The sequence below is a fragment of the Protomyctophum parallelum genome, assembly GCF_964188405.1.
Source record: "Protomyctophum parallelum genome assembly, chromosome: 1".
Lineage (NCBI taxonomy): Eukaryota > Metazoa > Chordata > Actinopteri > Myctophiformes > Myctophidae > Protomyctophum > Protomyctophum parallelum.
The window spans coordinates 60051591-60073049 of record NC_139697.1 but is presented as its reverse complement, the minus strand read 5'-3'; the positions used below and the strand labels follow the sequence as shown (position 1 = coordinate 60073049).

Here is a 21459-nt window from a genome sequence, read left to right as displayed (position 1 = left end):
TAAAACGCTGTGATGGCGTTGTGCCAATAAATGGCAGATCTAGCTGATCTACAAGCTCACAATGCATCGTGCTGCGACGTGTTGTGAGCTTGTAGATCGGCTTGTGTCGGATCTTTTAGTTCTACTAGATATTTTCTCCACTATTACCCCCCCCCCCCCCCTAACATTTATTACAGTTTTTGATTTGTTGGTGAAATTGTCAATATATTTTGTCACAGTTTTCGTCATATTTTTAGTTGCCGAACTCAGTTTGCTCTCCTAAGAGCTTCTTTCACTTTATTCGCCTCTCCTAATTTGAATCTGTCATTCTGTGTGAGGTTAAAAATAGCAACTCATTTCAATATTCCAATACTCTAGGATGCCCCTAGGGTGGGACATGTACAGTACCATCGATGGCCTTTTTCGGCCAGTAATAACCAAAGATCTATATTAGTTTTTCTGATGGAGTGTGTGTTCTCTGTGTTGTTATTGGTGCAGACTCTGCAGAGGAGGTGTAGAACAGTGGTTTTCAATGTTTTTTCACATCGATACCCATTATTTATTCTGCATTTGAGCCACCGACCACCATTTGATGACATTTAGCCTCTCAGACCCAATACTTGGAATATTTTGTTGTTGTTGGATAAGATTGTGTCCACAATTCCATGCTGTATTGCTGTTGGTACCAGAGATAACTTGATCAAATGCACATTGTCTAATTCTGTAGACTTCTTGCAAACAGATGTTTCACAATAATTTAACTCTTGAGAGCGTACAATCATCTGAACCATTTAATCACATTTTATATTTTGGCTATTAAAAACAGCAGATACACAAGCTCATAGCGTGCCACTTTGTGACGTGCTGTTTCGGCTCTTCTAATCATGTGAGTAATGTGTTCGAAACTCACATAAATCTTACATCCCCTTTTTAAAGCAATCACACTTCCTTTTCCTTTGACCTCTTGCGCTGTCCTCTCTGCTTCTCTCCACTCCCTCGCATCTCTCCGTCTCCCGTGTCTTTTTTGTTTTTTTAAGATCCGTAGCTATTTTAAAAAGATCTTTTTATAGTACAAATGAAATCTTTTAAGTACATTTTTATACCAATGCTTTGTACTTTTACTCAAGTACATTTTGAATTCCTCACTTTTACTGCAGTATTGATAGTACCTTTTACTTCATTGAGTTCATGAGTATTCTTTTCCACCACAGCATGTACTGTAAGTGAGAACACTTGTTTCCAATATGATTCCTGGGGGCGTTTGATCGTACAATGATGGGACTGGGGAATGAACCCTACATGAGTCCACAGCGGTCACATTCACCCCTTTCCCCTCCGGAGCGGTCGGGGGGTGTCTGGAAGGAAATTGGGGTCAGGATGTCCGGCAGAGAGTCACCTGACCCGTCCTTAATGGAGCTCGTCAGTATGACAGCCATTAAAGGACGTATGAAGAGAAGACAAGCAAAGGAATGCATTTTAAGGATTTGAGTTGACCTGACAGCTTTCGGGCAGAACAGAACTTTATTTTTAAAACTTTTTGTGGGGGGGGGGGGTTTTCTCCATAAATTAACGCCCTATTTGATCATACTACCGCGTCGCACACCCAACTGTCTAAAATAGCAGATCTACAAGATTTAAATGTGGTGCGAAGAGACGTGTTTTGAGCTTGTCGATCTGCAATCTTTTGCTACTTTTGAATTTGACTTATGTTTTGGACATATGCGGTTTTCCACCCAACAGAGACAATCTAGTGTTGGTGGCTAGTGGCTACTTGTCAGTTAGTTGTGAGGTCCAGTCTGTAGCTGAACTGAACTTTCAACAGGAAAGCTCTGGCGCACACACGGTTACACCCTTAACAAATGTTCACCTACTGAAAGTAAGTGAGTGAAGCAGGGGACATGGTGAGAGAGTGCGTGTGAGGCTTTGTCATCCTCAGCATGCGAACGGACGAACGCCCTGAAGCTAAAATAAAGCAGAGCTGTGCCTATAAAGTTAACGACAAAGGCGAGACAACTGATAAAACATTGGCAAAGATTGTAAAAGATCTTAAAAAAATCTTGTGCCACATCTTGTGCCACCCTTATTGCGAACGCAGTCAGCACTAACTATGAGACCCTGCAGATCATGTCTGTGTGTGTGTCTGTGTGTGTGTCTGTCCCGATGTGACACCACCCGTCCGCCACCAGAGGGCGCAGCTGTAGCACACACACACACACACACACACAGTAGAAAACTTTAAAAAATGACTAACTAAAAAGAAAAAAAAAGTACGTATTTTATTCTAATTGTTGTTATTGCAATTTACGAGCTGCGTTCGCTTCCCGCGTTTGCACGTCTTACTTGTCCCTTATCCCTAAACTTATTTGCCATTTTTTTTTACTATTTTGAAAATCATTTTTAAAATAGTTCAACTATCCGATCTACATCTACACGTTGTGAGCTTGTAGATCAGCTATTTGAACTATTTTAAAAGGTTTTTTTAAATGGTAAAAAATGGCAAATAAGTTCAGGCATAAGGGATAAGGGATAAGTTGCGCAAAATATAGCCTATAGTCTCTGTCGGGTGGAAACATCATGATCATATTTATGTCCAAAAGCGTCCTTTTGATGTGTTGTGATGTTTCGCCGTGAGCTTCGTCAGGTGCTAGGGCCGAAGCTCACGCCGAAACGCGTCATGCTAATAAATAAGTTGATGCAGTAAGTTGTCCGTCTCTGTTCCCTGGAGTGTGCAGTCCCTTCCTTGAAAGGTTTTTCTCTTTTTTGATATATATACAGTATATATATATATATATATATATATATATATTAGGGATATCCCGATCACGTTTTTTTGCTCCCGATCCAATTCCGATCATTAGATTTTGAGCATCTGCCGATACCGATTTTTCCATATCACAATGGTACAATATCCCAAATCACAGACAGTATCCAGTCTAATATCATAATATGGATATATTATTGACACTAGGGATGTCCCGATCACGTTTTTTGGCTCCCGATCCGATTCCGATCATTTGAAAATGACGTGATCGGCCCCCGATTTCCGATCACCCGATCCGATCGGGACAACCCTAATATATATATATATATATATATATATATAGCTGTGACGAGCTAAGACGCTGTCAGGAATAAATGCATGCATCCACGAGTACAAGCACTAAGAGTAAACACAGAGTGACCTCACACTCCCCCCTCCGTTATTATAAACCCAGCTTGTTCATGCTTGGGGTGAAAGAATTACTATGTAGGTAAAACCACCGCATAACTGCATTCATGAGCGTTATTGTTGCCCTGCGCGCCTGTTCAGAAACTTGTTTGTCCTATTTAGATTTTTAATCCACCCTCTGTAGAATGCTGTAACCATTTATACACCAGATACATCAGGAGTATATTATTAAATGTAATGGACACAAGGAGATCATTAACTCATTATTCTGACCCAAAACCACAATTGGTTATGATTATCACACAATCGACCGTTTCTATTAGATTATTGGTGCATGTCTCATTTGGGCAACACTGCTTCACTCCATTCCTGCATCTCTGCTCCTCCGGCCCTGTGTGTTCATGGATGCATTTTTTAGAATCAAAAGATCCCAGCTGCGCACTTTGTTTAAGCCAGCCTCAGTCGGCACGTGGCTGAAAGAAAAATACAAAAAGACTGTAAAAGAAAGTTCACTTAGACAACAGACTGTGTTAAAAATCCACACACTTGGCCTGGGCAGCCGTCTCATGGGCACCTGTGCTGGTAATCCAGCCTTACAGCGATCGAGTCCCGATCCCGACAACCTTTGCTGTGTGTCATCCCCCATCTCTCTCCCCATTTCTGATTTCTCATGTCTGATTACTGTTCAAAAAGCCAAAAGAAACCCAAAAGGGTGTCTAAATTGAGCCTTACAAGTGTGTGTGTGTGTGTGTGTGTGTGTGTGTGTGAGAGAGAGAAAGTTTGAGAAGGAGAACCATCGCTGCAGAACATGGCTCTGTTGTGTTGCAGCAGAGGTAGAGAGAAGAGAGAGAGAGAGAGAGAGCCCTCCCTCCCTCTTTATCTGTGTGTACCAGAGTACAGTACACTTCGTAACCGCCTGCACAATAAACCCAAAATGATTGCTTGGAATAGTTCCTGTCCTTCTTGGATGCTTCTAGAAATCAGAGGGCGGGGGGGGGGGGAGGAGAATGTTGGACCGTCTGTGTTTCCGGCTTTACAGTAACGAACCAACCGACTCTCTACACTTTATTTGACTCTCTCTCTCTCTCTCTCTCTCTCTCTCTCCTTCTGGTGAACTCAGATAAGAGCCCTGCCCTGCTGAACTAACTCCCATTTGCAGCAATGTAGGGTATACTGTAAACCAGTGTGATCCACTGCTGTGCGTGCGTGCGTGCGTGCGTGCGTGCGTGCGTGTAATGGGTTGATGTTGGCCTACCTTGCCTTCCTTTCTCCATATTATCTGAATCGGTATCTGCCTCAAAATGCATCCAGGAATAATGACCCCTATAGCTTCAACACCAGCTCAGTGGCCTTGTGGTTATAGTCTCCGCCCTGAGACTGGGAGGTTGGGGTTCAATCCCTGGCCGGGTCATACCAAAGACTCTAAAAATGGGACCCAGTGCCTCCCTGCTTGACACTCAGCATCAAGGGTTGGAATGGGGACATACTAGCGTCATGTCCAGGGGGTGTACTTGTACATCAAGCTGCCTCACGCTACAGAAACAGGAGATAGGCTCCTGCCCCTATGGGCCTCATGGCTCGGCAAGGCTACTTACTTACTTACTTATAGCTTCAACATTGCGAAGCCATTCTTTCACGCCTCAGTGTGTAGTTGCTCTTGACCACAGCCTGGCTGTGGCAGGTGTCATGAACACATGTGCAGTCCAGTCGCACATGCATGTTCTGAGGCTGTGCATGGCTGTTAACGTTACATTATAGATGTGTGCGCGCACGCACAGTCGCACACACGCTTGCATTCTGGGAAGCTGTCATTTGTGAGTTTAAGCGAACACTTATGGCTCGCTATATTAATGGGATTGACCTGATGACCCAGTAACTTCCTGCCACTAGAACAGGGGGCAGAATTGAAGAACACAAGAATGGAATGAGAGGACAGGAGGGGAGGGGACTGGAGAGGGGAGAGGAGAGGTGGGGAGGGGACTGGAGGAGAGAGAGCAGAGAAGAGGGGAGGAGAGAGGAGAAGAGGAGAGGAGAGGAGAGGAAGGGGGGGGGTGGACAACAGTAAGGCCAATAAGGGTGGGAAGCCAGGGGGAGGCAAGGTAGGAACATAGGGGAGTAAAGGGACAAATGAGGGCGGAGGAAAGGAGCCAGAGGACGGGAGACATACAATGAAACAGATCTACTGTATGTTTTTGGTGCGTGACACCAACTCACATGAAGTATGAATCCGAGTGGGTCAGAGCTGTTATGGGGGGGGGGGGGGTCTCTGTAGTAGAATATCAATAATGATAATACAACAAATATATAATATAATATATAATATAATAATTGATTTTCATTAAAGCTATGATCTATTTATGTATTATACAAAATAAATGCAGTATAAAACACACAGGTCACAGGTCACAGGCACAGGTCGCCACCAGGATAGGAATGTAGGACATCTGTTTGAAACTGAGCACTCCTGTGAACTTTGGAAGCCAATCTTAACCAATCAGGATGGAGTCTGAGAAATCTGAAAGACCGGTTTCGTTGAATGGCTCTAGAGAGACTGTGTACCAATTTGCGCGATGTTTGGACAAAATCTGTAGGTGTACTGTGCAAAAACTTGTTTTGCACAAAGCGGCCTCCTGGTGGCGCTATAACAGGCCGTTCTGGAAAGTTTGGGGCAGAGGTTCATCGTTGGCATCCAGGGAGTGTGTGTGCAAAATTTGGCATCGACCGGGTTAACGGTGGCCGAGATTAGCTGCTCACGGACACACGGACGGACACACGGACGGACGGACACACGGACACACGGACGGACGGAGTGCAAAACATACTCTCATGTATGCCTTCGGCCTGGTGAAGACAATTACTACCAAAATACAGTGTAGTAGGATTAATAACACGCAATAACATGCAATCAAAACAACTGAAGCCTGGGAAAGAAATGACTTGAAACTTGATGAGATTTTTAATTAAAGATTGTAAGTGATACAGCAATATTCCTTTCGCCCCACATTTCCTCTTCTCCTGACGAGGAGAATATTGTGAGCTTGTAGATGGGCTATTTTTGTAATTCTTTTAAAGTTGTAAAAATAAATGTATTGAGGTTTTTGTTTCTGTTACATAGCCATTTCTTTCAGTTTTTCTAACGCCATTCATGGTTTGCATGGAAACTCTTTGATGGAAACATGTGCTGAGTGATTGAGTGTACTGGGGCAGGGTCGCTACGGGCTGGCGTGGCGTCACTGGTGAGTGAATGTCACATGGCATTGATATGACGCAACAAGATGGCCGCTCTCCTCCTTTGTACCGCGGCCAGCCTCAGACAGGCCACAGGCCCCCCGTGCTGAGGCCAGGCACAACACATTAATAGCATTCACTCAATCTCATCCGCGGCAAGACGTCCAAAATGTAACCACACACACACTGCGTTTCAAACGTTTACTGTACGGTGTGCCAAAGTACATTTGGCCTTGCATTGTTCTTTTGGAACGTTTAAACCGCTGTATTGAAGGATGCAGCATGTGGTGTATTGTTGTACATGTGTGCGTAGCTAGTATAGTTCACCTGGTGTTACAATTCAACCACATTAACCTATTCTGGGTATGTCATAATAGGCTAACATGTGGCGGTAATAGGTCGATCATTCACTTTAAATGGCCTGATCTACAACGTCAGTGCTGGTCATGGGTTCAGCTCTTGAACGTAAAATCGTAAAATCGAAATCTATTATTTTATATATATTTTTCCCATATTCAAGGCATATTTGAATATCAAATATTATTTTACGGGGATGCACACGCAGATTAGACACACCAACGGATCGACATGCGGAAAACAACGGTCGGACATTCGCTGCTCCGTGCTTGCGGTTAGGTTTCTGGTTTTGTGTTTTGTACCATACTATTATATGTACAGAACAAAGAATGTTTGCTTTCGCCATCTTTGTTGAAGAAGAGTCTGCAGGGCAAATAAGATTTAGTCTTACTAGAAACACTAAAAGTTTCTAAATCTTATATTTAGATTTAGTCTGGCTTGATCTGGTCACCTCTGAGGTAAGGTTACTGGAGGCTAATGCTTGTGAGTGTGATTACCTTTGAGGAGATTCAGTTTTCTCTTAGTTTTTTTGGACAAAATTGTCCTTCAGGCAAGATATTCTTGGAATAATGAGTTTATGGCCATCACCTCTCTGGTATTTATGTCCTCAGGGGTGGGTGTGGACTTGAAATGGTCCTTGGCCAATCAGCTTGTCGTACCCCACATAGCACGGTGCTTCTCATGGAGCGCTCTTCTTCCTATTCCTGTCCTGTCCTTGTTTGCAACTTCCTGTTTCACACTTCCCCATGACACTTGCTGAAACAAAGCATTCTAAAGGAGCGTTGCACACATTTGTGAGCTTTAGCAAACTTTAGGAATGTCCACGGTGGCCTTTGGAAGTGATAACTTGTGTGGTCCAAGAGTGAATTGTTTCTAACTTGTAAAACATCAAGATATCAGTAGAGCCAGGGTATGCTTTTGATATCCCCCCTCTGGTCATTATTTTTTATCGGCAGTGGGTATTTGTTTTATGTTTTAGAATATCTATGTTTATGTTTGATAATATCACAATTTAACAAATATGTTAACCACTTATTTATTTTGCTACTTGTCGTACGAAGATGTATAGGGCAAATTAGTAGTCCCGTCTGCAGTCATAATTCTTTAACCCATTTTGGGGCGGGAACCCCTTTTGGTGTTAGTATTATGTTATGCTTTAGCTATTGAAAAATAGCAGATCTACAAGCTCATAGCGCGCCACCGAGTGGCGCGCTACGAGCTTGTAGGTCTGCTATTTTTGAAAAATAGACATTTTTAGAATCTGATCTCAGGTCAAAATGGGTTAATCGAACCCTAAGTTCATCACTGCATCACGTCGCCCCTATTTCTCCATTCCTCCTCTCTCATAGATGCACTACTAGGCCAGCTCCCCCTTTTCCCCCTGCTCTCTTCCTCTTCCCCTCTTCCTCTCTCGGAGCTCGCTGTCACTCCTGCTATGAGTGGGACCAGAGATGAGTGAATGGGGTCAGGGAGTGCTGTGGCCTCGTTCCTCGTCCATCAATCCGCTGAGAGGCTGACGATCTGGGCCGTTTCCAGGTTAAACGTCCACCAGAGTTCAGCGTCTTGGGCCCATGGAGCGTCCCGTTGTGGTCCCCCCTGGCTTTGTTGTGAAGGTCGCGTTTCGTGACCGACCTCGGGCCGCGCGGTTGGCACCGTTCGCCGTCTAGCTTTTCAGGGGAAACCATTGCGGTTGGAGATTCTTGCGTCTCTCGCCGTGGGCGTTCAGCAATGTGGACGGATACAGGCCGACCGATGGAACAACGCAGCGTCTTTCATGCAGTCAATGGATCATTCCTTTTCCCCCAAAACGAACCGAGGACGTTTGCAGTTGATAATGTGGGTGAAATGTCATCATCCTAATCTGCTGTGGCGTCTGTGGAATACTGAGCGTTGACATCTGTACAGAACTTTAGTGCCTGCTTTCTGAACTTATCGTCACTGTTGGGCAGAAAATCTTATCTCCATATTTTTTAATTTTTTTGTAAATTATCGCCCTACTTGATCACACACTACAGCCGAGCGTCACACAAAATCATCAAAAGGTGCAGATCCAAAAGCTTTTTTTTTGTTGCATATATGTGTACCGGTATATTTGTATGTCTTTACATGTTTTGATGAATTGAAAATGGAGGACCCTCGATGTACAGTAAACAAGTCTTAGTGCTTTTCTCTGGTTTTATCCTCTTAGCAGTTTTTGTATTGACGTGTAACTTTCTTGGACTGCAGCACCCATTCTGCAATCTGTTAATACAATTTTCAATCAGTCAATTGAAATGTGCCGCGAAGCCACGCGTTTCGAGCTTGCAGATCTGCTACTTTTGACGCTTTTGAATTTGAATCCTGAAAAGAAACGCGTTTTGGGACATGTGAGGTTTCCCCCCCGACAGAGACGTTATGCATCACGTGCCAAGGGCGACATGAGGCAGCTTAAGCCGAAACTGGCACTGGGCACATTTCTGCAGTGCCTTTGGCACCCTAACCACTGGGCAAGTTCCTCCTTTGGTGTTCAGAAGACACTCTGCTGCCAATGCTTGAAAGCTTGTAGTGGTAACTCTGTAATAGATTCTGTGTGAAGAATGTGTTGTCTTCTAATGAATATGACAAGACTACCGTGTTTGCCTTTAATTAACTAGACTAGTGCGTGCTGCGTGGCTGGTTGCATTTGTGTGAGTATAGCGTGATGATGCAGACCGCTCTCGCCATGCTCCCGTCTTTATCTCAGGAATGCACTGAGGACACGAGCTGGAGTCATTTTGACTCTACGCATGTACCTCATGGTACACGCCACATACGGTGCACACTGACTAAAATGAAAACTACAGGCCTCTCGAAAACAAACCACTAGACCCGACACCTAGCACTCACCTAAGCCCTGCTCATTATGCTACAGTAGGGTGAGGTGGCTCAGTCAGTCAGCCTGGTCTTCAACAGTGAGTGCAGAGAGAAGTAGAGTACAGTAAAAGTAAGAAGAGTGCAGTGAGAACTAGGATTTCGAGTAAACGACCTATAGCATCTGTCTAAACACCGTGCCACCGAAATCACATTCTGCACGTTTGAAACTGATGCCATGTGAACAATGAACCCCCATCATTTTATATAAAATTTCATCTAAAATGATGGGTTATCGTTTGACCACTTAACAGTGGTCGTGGAGAACAAGTCTAGGAAACACCCCCCCCCCCCCCATAATTTATAAACACTGCCCCTATAGCCCACGTTTTAATAGGAACCCCATTGGCATGCTGCCATATCCCATATCCCATAGCCTTCATTTATAGTATTGCAGTACAGTATATCTTTAAACGTGTCACCATGTTTAAGATAAAGACTAAATACGGGCCCCCTAGGACGTGTGTGTGTGTGTGTGTGTGTGTGTGTGTGTGTGTGTGTGTGTGTGTGTGTGTGTGTGTGTGTGTGTGTGTGTGTGTGTGTGTGTGTGTGTGTGTGTGTGTGTGTGTGTGTGTGTGTGTGTGTGTGTGTGTGTGTGTGTGTGTGTGTGTGTGCTTGCGTGCGCGAGTGCGTCCATTCTGAAAAGTACATGTAACGGTGTATCTGCACTGCAGGCTCAGGCAAGTCACTGAAGTCAGATTTAACTTTAATGCCTCATATTTAATATTGAGTGCTTGTAGATCTGTTCAAGCTGTTACAATCAGGTATGTATCACTGATACACCGAAACGTTGTAACTCAGCTTAATAAGCTTAACTGCTACTATATAAGTGAAGACAGTTTGCGGGACCTCCCTTCTCTCAAACTTTAGCCGTTAAAATAATAGCAGATATACAAGCTCATAATATACGAGCTTGTAGATCTGCTATTTCTTTTAAATCGTGAAAATGTGGCGCAAATCCTTGAGTATATATTCTTTCACGGCAAATGTTTTCTTTTTTTTTTTTAAGATATTTTTTTTGCGGCTTACGCCTTTTATTGATTTTTTAAGGGATAGAAAGTAGGCTGACAGGAAACGGGAGAGAGATGGGGGGATGACATGCGGTAAAGGCCGTGTCGGGTCCGGGAGTCGAACCCGCGGCACACCGCGACTGGATCACCAGTCCGGTGCCCAGACCGTTACGCTACGGCCTGGGCACGGCAAATGTTTTTAACTCAAATCTTTGCTTCTGGGGGTCCCTGCATGGGACAACATATTTTCAGATGGGGGTCGACGGTGGCCAATTATAATTTTGCAGGAGGTCCTTGACATGAAATAGTTTGAGAACCACTGACATTGAAAACTGTCTAGAAGACATTGTAGAATCAGGTCCGACCTCAGGTCTAAATGGGTTATGCCCATATTGTCCCAGCACCACACACACACACACACACACACACACACACACACACACACACACACACACACACGCGTGTGTCATGTATAAACAGCACTGATGTTATACCATGTCTATGCACGTCAGCGTCTTCCTGTTTTGTGCTCTTAAGTTAAGGCAGGTACACACACAGTACCGGCCTGTACATACCAGGGCTAAGGTGACCCCTTCAGTGTGTGTGTGTGTGTGTGTGTGTGTGCTTAAACTGGGTATTGTGTTGTTGTCAGCCGGTGGAAGGCTGCTCTTGTGTTGTGCGTTACACTCAGTGGTGTAAAGTAACTAAGTACTGTACTTGAGTACAACGTTGACTTTTTACTTGAGTATTTCCAATTTCCGATTCTTACTCCACTACGTCTGGCTGTCTGGCTGGGATCCAAATATTGTACTTTTTCTTTTTTTTACTACACTACATTTATTTGAAAACTTTAACTTATATTACTTTGTAGGTTATGATTATTATTACAAAACATTAATACATTAATCACTTCAGCACTATTCACATTTGAAAATAGCCGATCTACACACATCGACTGTATTCATTAATTAATACACCACCGCCAGCGTTTTTACCTTATTTCGCTGACCAACGATGTTGACATGATGTAAACAAATGCTGTCTGGGGCTTTTGTTTTTTCTTGGAATCCTGAATTATATATATTTGTTTTAATTTAATTTCAAATGCATTGAGTTTACTTATGTTGGAATGTTTGGAATTGTAACAGCTGTAATCAATAATATATCGGTATTCCAATATTTACCTGCGGCCCAAATTAAGTGAAGGTGGGGGCCACATGCATGCCCTGTTGCGGTCAGTGACCGCCAACAGGGACACCCAGAAGAGAAGATCTGGGTTAACCCAGATCTTCTCTTCTGGGTGTCCCTGTTGGCGGTCAGTGTGTTAAACCCATTCTGACCTGAGATCAGATTCATACGAGGTTTCCGCCGGACACACACTGGTCTGATGAACCCATTCTGACCTGAGATCAGATTCTAAAAATGTCAGTCGCTCTTCGATTTTTCAAAAATAGCAGACCTACAAGCTCGTATCGCGCCACTCGGTGGCGCGATATGAGCTTGTAGATCTGCTATTTTTAAATAGCTAAAGCATAACATGATGCTGACACCAAAATGGGTGCCCGGTCAGAATGGGTTAACCCAGATCTTCTCTTCTGGGTGTCCCTGCTGGCGGTCAGTGTGTTAACCCAGATCTTCTCTTCTGGGTGTCCCTGGCCAAACAAACCCAATCATTTGGTGGTCCTTGGCATGAAAATGTTTGAGAACCACTTGCCATTTGTAGAATCGTCCTCAGGTCTTAAGTAAGTTCTGGCCTGCAGCTTTTTCTCTCCTCTTTCTCTCTCTCCTCTCTCAAAAGCACGCACGCACGCATGCACACACACACACACACACACACACACACACACACACACACACACACACACACACACACACACACACACACACACACACACACACACACACACACACACACACACACACACACACAAACTGTCTTTCTCTTGCTTCAAACAGTGGTCTTGGCACTGCCACGCCTGTTGCTGCTGCTGACACAGCAGAGAGACATTGAGTGAGACAGAGAGAGAGAGAGAGAGAGAGAGAGATACAGAATGAGAGAGAGAGGGAAGCCAAACGCTGCTTTTCAAAACAACCTCTTGCGTCTGAGGGGCGAAATCACCAGTTTGGGAGAGTACACACTACACTACAGAGGACGCTGCCGTTGGAAAATCCCGCAGTTTGGGAATCCGCTTGGCCAGTGTTGCCAGATTTTACGAGAGAAAAAAGCGACTATAGATCTATGAAAACAAGACCAACAAGGCCACATGAGAACTAAAACTAAAATGTTTTAACAACACAAATCTGGACCAGGGGAGGACCGTGGTCAAATAATACACATGGATTACCGTAATGTGAGGGTCACTGGTTTAAGCAGCATTTAGAAGCAAGCCCAAAGTTCTACATAAAAGTCCCCCCCCCCCCCCCCCAAAATAAATAAATAAAAATAAACCCTGCAACTACCACTATTTAGAAGTGACATTACAGAAAAAACAAGCCCAAAGTTGCTTATAAAAATCCCTACCCCACACACACGCACGCACACACGCGTACACAGCTGGGAGAGACAACTCCAGGAATGTCAGAGAACACTCGCAATTAGGCTTGGCTGTCCCTGCAGACCTGAAAGCATGAAAGCAGACACAGAATGGACTGTAGCCAACTGAGGGCATACAGTAGCATCAGTTCTATGAACCCTCCTTGTGCATTATCACTGGTGGTGACTAATACGTTGCAATAAACCAATCGGTTTACGGTAAATATGAGCGATTCGATTATTAATTAATAGAAAGCCCATAAAACACGTTAAAAGCGTTCCTGGCGCCAGGGGATTTCACGAAAAACACGTTAATTAAGTCCTTGGAGTTTTAACAGAAAGCAGTGGTTGAAAAAAATACACACATGTTTTACTTAAAAGTAAAAGTATCTGCAATATAGAAATAACACTCAGAAAACAGAAACTACTATCTACCCAAATATATTGGTGAATCATTTTTACACCCTTAATTATCGAGTAAACTTGACTGCTATGAAATCAAGTAAAATCTACCTTAAAAATTAAGTAAGTGCAAGTAATATATTAAAGCAGGTTGAAATGACAATTATTGAGTAGATAAAATTAATATGCATTAGCACCTTGAAATGACAATAATTGAGTAGATAAACTTAATATGCATTAGCACCTTGAAATGACAATAATTGAGTAGATAAACTTAATATGCATTAGAAAACCTAGGTTAAAATTACATATAAATTTGAGTATATGGGATTGAAATTGATAGGTTGATTTAACTATATACGAGTGTATGATTTAATAAAATATATGCGTTACATTTACTCAATATTTTAACTGTATTCAACTCATAGTATTTTAATCAAAAAGGAATTCTGTATTTACCTTTGTCAAAGAGAATACACAATGCAATTATACAGATAAGTACGTTTTTAATTGACCAAAGTGAACATTCAAGTATTAAACACTCACATACTGTATGGGAGGAAACAGTCTGGCCACACGAAACAATGTGCAAATTACAATGTCAGCAAATACATTTTAAGAACATTAAACATTTCCTACTATGGGCTATATCTTGTGCCACCCCATATCCGTAAACTTATTTGCCATTCTTTACGATTTTGACGATGGACTAGTTGAACCATTTTAGTGTGTTTCAAAATAGTAAAAAATGGCAAAAAAGTTCAGGGATAAGGAGTGGCGAAAGATAGGGCCGTATAAGTACAAACAATGTATGCATTCTCTGCAACAGAACATTTTCCTTAGACAATGTGCAAATTGTTGTCTGCAACAACATTAAAGAACATTTTCCTTGCCCATGGCAGGTAAATAAAACAAAACAAAAGTCCACGCACACTATAGTTGAGAGGACATAAACATTATAGGATGGTCATTTGACTTTTTTTTTAGTCAAGGCTGGGTTTAATGAATTGCCTGCCGGTGTCCCACCGAAACTATACCGTATACACACACACACACACACACAATTTGATTGTCTAGTGTCTCCCCCCCCCACACACACACACATGCACGTCACACTATACTTGAGGACATAAACATTTTAGGTCAAGGCTGGGTTTAATTAATTTGCCTGCATGCCGGTGTCTAGCACCCAAATTAGCCGATCTACAAACATGCGCACACACCTGAAAACACAATTTGATAGGCTACTTCATCATAGCAAAAATAGCTGCCATTCTTTTTTGAAAACATTCATCTATGGTCACATGCAGACACCAGATTGAAAGTATAGTTGGTCAACAGCCAACACGCATACAATTAAAACCTGGTGTAGTTGTAAAATTGTATAGCACCGAAAAACATGAACCCCAAAAGCATTATTTAACAAGACCCAGACAAATGAACATTAAGTATAAAAGAACTGTGGCCCTTTAAGCAACAAATGTTAGTTTTTAAAGTAATGTGCTTGGAGCAATCAATAACCCATTACTGTACAAGAAAAAAAAAGAAAAAGCAGGAAGGTCAAATGGGGAAGAATTTCTTAATATAGAAAAAATAAAAATAACGTTTTACTGTCTATCGGTGAGGTTTGTACAGATTAATACATTCTAATTGGCTATATGCACCGTGTACACATAAGCACCTCCAATTCAAAACAAGTCTGTCAGACGCACAGATCTGACATGCTGCTGTATGCTTTATACAATAGGCTTTCCTTTTGAACAGTGCAGTATCAGTCAGTGTCGTATGTGATGTGGTTCCCTACTAATCTGTTTTCACTGAAAACATTCAAACTGAAGTTGTCAGTCAGGACACTAGCCAAGCAGACAGTTTTTCAGTGTCTGCACTTTGGGTGTAAGCTGTTGAGGGTCTAGTCCAAGCAGTACCTTTTGAAAAACCTCCAAGATGTATTTGAACTTCTTGGGGTACTTCAAGTCAAACACGTACAGTAGGTCAGTCCCAGGAGATAGCAGCAGGCTCTGCTAATATCGCCGAGGTTGTTGAGGACAGGGATGCCCTCAATAACAATACCTACATCAGCAGCTGGTGATTCTTGAGTTTGCAGACTGTAGATAGTCATCAGTTCCCCCGACAACTCCTCTTCTACATCGACACCAGCATCCTGCACACATTGTAAAAATAGAATCTCATGAATGAAAACGTAATGATGATGTTCACGGTATTATCATTCTAAACAGTTACTACTGTTGCACAATTCCCTGCTCTGGGTGGGATCTCCGTCAGTGTCTTGAGTTTGCAATTGAAAACGTTTGCTGCCAACCAGTTGAAGAAATCACAGATTGAGGCCAGATTGAGACCATTCATGTTGATGGAAGAAGCTTGTAAACATGTATTCTATTGCCAATTTGTGACCTTGTAGATCTGCTATTTTTGCTGTACAACATGCTTCCATAATTAAGACATGCTGCTGTCTATGCTGCTATGGAACTTGTATCCATGTGCAGTGCAGACCTGAGTGTATCTTGACCTTACCAAGAGACAGTATGTAGGAACACATGTCTGAACTGCAGTAGCACTAGACATGCCATCTCACAACCTGATTCTCTGGACACTCTCTCACAAAACAAGCTCCTCACTCTGCCGTTCTTGGCACGTTTGAGATATTGTCTCACAATTAGCCATGATGATGACATTAGTTAAAACTACAAATTGTTAAATACTTTATTTTACTAACTTCAACGTCCTTGATCAGGGCACCAGGCTCTTCTCCCAGATGGTCGATGAGGCACTTGATCACGATTCCTCTGGTTAGCTGTATGGGGTCTCCACTCTGCAGACAAAGTTTTATCCTTAATACAATGCATTACTTTGCACATCCAAGCTGGGCTTTTGTTTACCAACTTTAAAGTCTACCGTTTCAATTGTCTGCACACAGTTTTAGCATTTAGGGCCCCATTTCCACCAGTGCTAAACACATTATCCCGAAACTTCTTTGCCTTTTTTACTCTTTTGAAAAACAAAATTGGTCAACTAGCCAATCTAAATGAACAAAAATGTTTTTCAAAATAGTAAAAAAGCAAAGAAGTTTAGGAATAAGAGGGGTTTAGTACTGACAAGACTATTAAGCCATGCATTTCGTCTATCAGGGAATGGACAGGACAGAGACATAGTGATGCCTGTTTAGGATACATTAGTATCTAAAGTAAGTGATCGTAATTAACTTAATGGGACTGATCTAGGACATTTGACAGGTTTGCGTTACAGGCAAGATACTACAGTGGAAGTCAATGAGGAACATTTCTCACCCGCATGTGAAGTTACATGTCAAGGAAATTACAACACAAACTTCTACCAGTGTTCTAGCTTTTTAAAGTGAATGAATACCGAGAATAGAAGATCTGCAACTTCACAGACTTCAGTGAGATGCAATGTGAGCTTGCATATCTGCTATTTTCTGATTTAGAAGCCGTTTTTAAGAATCATCCTCAGGTCTAAATGGTTTATTACCTGAAGCAGAGCACTCATTTCTGCCCGATGTGGCTCTCCTACAGCACCTCTCTTAGATTGGAACATGGACAGCAGTTTAGGTGTGTAGAGGTCCAGTTTAGGTGTGTAGAGGTCCAGTTTAGGTGTGTAGAGGTCCAACATCTCCATGAATTTCGGCTCAAGCTTCATTGTAGTGATCAACTTGAACTCTGCGCTGACCTGAAAAACAGATGAGGGGAAGGGAGAAAAACAAATCACATTGTGATCTTGTACATCCATTTTCCACCACTGTTGCTCCAGGAATGGGTACAATTGGTTAAATACAATGTAAATGTGTGTCACATGCAGGATGTCATTTCTGTTGAACCCTGCTACAAGAATCCAATTTACTCACTTGTGAAGCATCAAACAAGGCCAGCCATCTCTCCTTTACATCCTTGACGCTCATCTAGAAGAGATACACTAGGTGTTAACAGGGAACCAACAGACTGATGTAATGTTTCTTTCAAAAATGAGTTTGACTAATATTTGTCATACCAACTAATCTATAAAAATCACACCTGTGTGAACTGAGCGATGCAACTATATGCATCGTACTGTACTGTACAACTCATACTCTACAGTATAACTCGTACTGTACACTGTACTATGGCTGCTGTGTGTGTGACCTGAATCAGCCCAATCAACCCCAATTCGTACTCATCAGGACATACATATGGACATAGCAGTTAGTTGGAGCCGTCAGGCACCACTCAAATCCATATCACTGATAAACTACATCTACTGAGTCCCAACTGTAAAATCTCAATGATTCAACATTTTAATTATCCTCCTCAAGGATCAAAATATTACACAGGGAAGAATTATTGAAGCAGCTGTGTTCATATAAGGCAGCGAGCAGACAACGCAGTGGTAAATGAATAATATCTGCAACACAATGTTTCAGGAATATAGTTGAATAACTGTATAGAAAGGTTGTAAAACAATTATTAAACAGTGTCCTACCAGTAAGGTATCCAGTCACTTGTTTGTCCAGACTGTTGAATTGCTGTCTGTATGAGTCTAGATGCCTGGGGGACAGCCACCGGGAGGCAAAGAGGACAGCATACCGGGAGACAAAGAGTTGAGGTGTAGCTGGAAGACATGGACAGTAGAAAATAAGACTAAATACACAATAATGAAACCCTGTTAATTTCCCATCAGGCACACTGTTCAAGCCTTAGCTCTTGTCAATACTTTGCATTGATTCAATATTTATAAATGCCACAGAAAGACTAATAGTTTAAAACCCCCAAAAAGCTGAAATAGCAGATTTACAAGCATGCACACAACGCAATGAGACTGTGAGCAATGCTGTGAGCTTGTAGACCGGCTATTTATTGTTACTTTTGTGCAGACACTGTAGTATTGGTGACAAAACATCAAACGTTGAAATATGGAGATATGAGGTTTCTGCCCAACAGCAACGATGTATATATGAAATTATGAATACATTGTGTGTGTTTTTTACGGTTGTTACCTCCTGGAACCCAGGTCAAGCAGTGACGAGGCTTTATTGTTGGCAGCAGCAGGGAAGGAGAATCAAACAGAAGAGAAGGAGCCAGACATTGATGCCTACAGAGTCTACAGACAAATATGCAGACATGCACATGATCAGACAAAGCAACATACATTTTTATACAGGACTTTAGTCCATAAATAGTCAAATACAGATGCAAAGATACAGTCTAGTCTACTATTAATGTTTAATGGAAGTGAGCGACATGAAGATACAGCCAATGTTTGTAGCTTTGTATCTTTTGCATCTGCCAGTGTGATTGCAGCATAAGAAGTTGGCTAGCAGTAGGCTAGTATATAAAATGCCTTAATGATACTGGACTTACAGGCTATAGTTGACAATGTCCACTCTGTCTGATGTTGGCTCTTAGCTGCAGTGATTTATTCAACAGTCTACAAAACAAACATTAACGAACATTAAACTGTATACTTTACACCGTATACTTTAAAAACATAAATGTGGAAATATAGCTCATCTACAAGCTCACAAGCAGGCTTGAGTTTTTAGAATGATTACTTTTGCTAACAGACATTTAGCACTGATCTAAATGCATTTCGTTCCATGCAGTTTATAATTCCAATGATTGTGCTGGATGACAATGTCCACATGTAATTGCACTGTCTGACGCTGCCTGCAGATTTATTCACCATTCTACCGCAAACTACGCAGCTGCGTAGAGGCCCCAAGAGTTCTCCCTGAAAAATGTTTAATATCGCAGCCCCGCCAGCCCGTTCCGCCTATTGCGGTCGGTTAGGGGGGCTCCGACGGCCCATGGCGTCGCTTCCTCGGCGTCACTTCTTCATGATCCTCCCCCGTTAAGCGACGCCCGGTCGCGGCCGTCCGTCCCGTCGTGGGCTCCCCTGTTGGTCTATGTCCCCCTTAGCAAAAGTAATATTTCTAAAAGCTCAAGCCTATAGCCTATACTGCTGGCCTACGTAAAACATGAACCGCACGCAGGCACCGCAAAACAACAAGCTTATCGTCTAACGTTTACTGTATAGATGAAGCATGTTTAGTTTAGTATTACAGCATAGAATTCAACATAATAAATAAGCCCGCGTTTATAGCGGCCATTTTGATAGTTCTTTCAGTGAGCCATACATGCAATCGTAAGTCAAATGAACTACAATTACCATGCAGCCCTGAGCCCTTCCCGTTCGGCGCGAACTTTCCCTCGCAAATAATGTGTAGGCTATTCTATGCATTTTAACATGATATTGTGTATATGTACATGGCTGAAACATGTGTAGTTTATGTGTATAGTGTCGACGACCACAGGCGTTACGTTATGGTGGGGCTGAATGAAAATTAGCATGCACTCTTTAGTCTTGACAGTTGTTAGTTTTGCTAGCCCTATACGAGCGTCATGTAAACCATGGCTTTAGTCCGGTCCAAAAAAAAAGTATGAAGACACGGTCAACATTTAATTAACATTTGATAGCTGGCTACTTACCATGAAGGAGAACTTCTCTTTTAACTTCACTTCACTTGCGTGGCGCGGCTCAGCTACTGCTTCTGCTGTAAATTTTGTAATGGCTGCCAGCCTGCCACTCGGGATGACTCGTATCGGTCCGGCTTTCATCGCTGTTATGAACTCTGGCCAATAAGAGGCAGGTAGGCGTGTCTAATGGGTATCTTAGATCATTTCAACCCAATATTATTAGTAGATACCGTATCTACTAATAATATTGGGTAGGAATGAGTAATAATTACATTTCTTCAAACTGATCTGTACGATTACTCCATTCTCAAATATTATGATGGAAACTTACTCAGACTTGTATATATATTTGACCAATATTACCAGTTTGGCATATACTCATTTATTTTCATGAAATGAACTAAAACAATAGATGTACATTTAACTCACAAATAACAGTTGGATTTTTACTCATTAATTATTGTATATCCAACTAAAAGGATCCCATAAGTGATATTCACAGATTTTATTAAGCTAATATACCTTTTTTTAATAGTCGTACTTACAAGGCGATTGTTTTACTTTTTTGAGTGAAGTAAAAGTCCGGATTAAAACATTTACTTGAGATGAAATGAAAAGTACCAAAAGTAAAAGTACTCATTATGCAGACTGTCTCATTTCAAGTTTACTCGGTAAATGCATGTAGTCACTTTAGACCACTGGCAGAAAGTGAACTTCCTGCTCTTGGCATTGCCCCTCCTGGACGTCTTTGTGTGGCTGCCGTTGCCCGGGGCAACGGTAGCTATGTGACCTGAGACAAGACACGAAGGCATGGAACAGCAGAGAGAGAGAGAGAGAGAGAGAGAGGAGGGGCGAGAGCGGACCCCGGGGTGTAGGGCAGTGTGGTTTCCAAACTTTATAACCCTACCGACATTTTATGTCTCCTCCGGGGCCCAAACTAGTGAAAATAGCAGATCTACAAGCTCACAACGTGTCGCGAAGCGACACGTTGTGAGCTTGTAGAACGGCTATTTTCACTAGTTTCTGTTTTGGGTCACGGGCTACAAACGCGTGGGAACCACTGGGGTACATACTGTAACGGTTCACACACAGACCCTCCAGTGTTCTGGCCACTGTCTTTGTCCTCATCCAGGAAAAGAAACGGTTGATTTATTTCATACCCAGCAAGACAAATGATCTTAATTTACCTGTTTCTGTACGCTGTAAGAGTCTGTTTTTGCTCTCTCAGAGTTGACCGCTTAAACAGGCCGATTCTGAAAACGCCTTCTAAATCCTGACCTTACCGTATACGTTTTGTGGAAAAACTTCAAATGCTTATTCAAATTTATTCAAAAATCACACTCGTGTGAAGTGAGGGGTGCTCTTATCATATATCATCACATTCTGGCCCAATCACTTTTGGCGGCC

General features: G+C 42.4%; 1 protein-coding gene and 1 long non-coding RNA gene across 5 annotated transcripts in view; one reads left to right on the top strand and one right to left on the bottom strand.

Moving 5' to 3' along the window:
* The window catches only part of LOC310873728 (rho GTPase-activating protein 26-like), a 182479-nt gene that overhangs the window by 67091 nt on the left and 93929 nt on the right, over window positions 1-21459 (top strand). The gene's annotated exons all lie outside the window — the stretch shown is intronic.
* On the bottom strand, window positions 17189-19004 carry LOC310873784. The gene is made up of 5 exons (XR_014570507.1): window positions 18937-19004; window positions 18573-18676; window positions 18059-18187; window positions 17448-17501; window positions 17189-17272 (listed from the first exon to the last, which is right to left on the bottom strand). It is a non-coding gene; the product is annotated as an uncharacterized lncRNA (long non-coding RNA).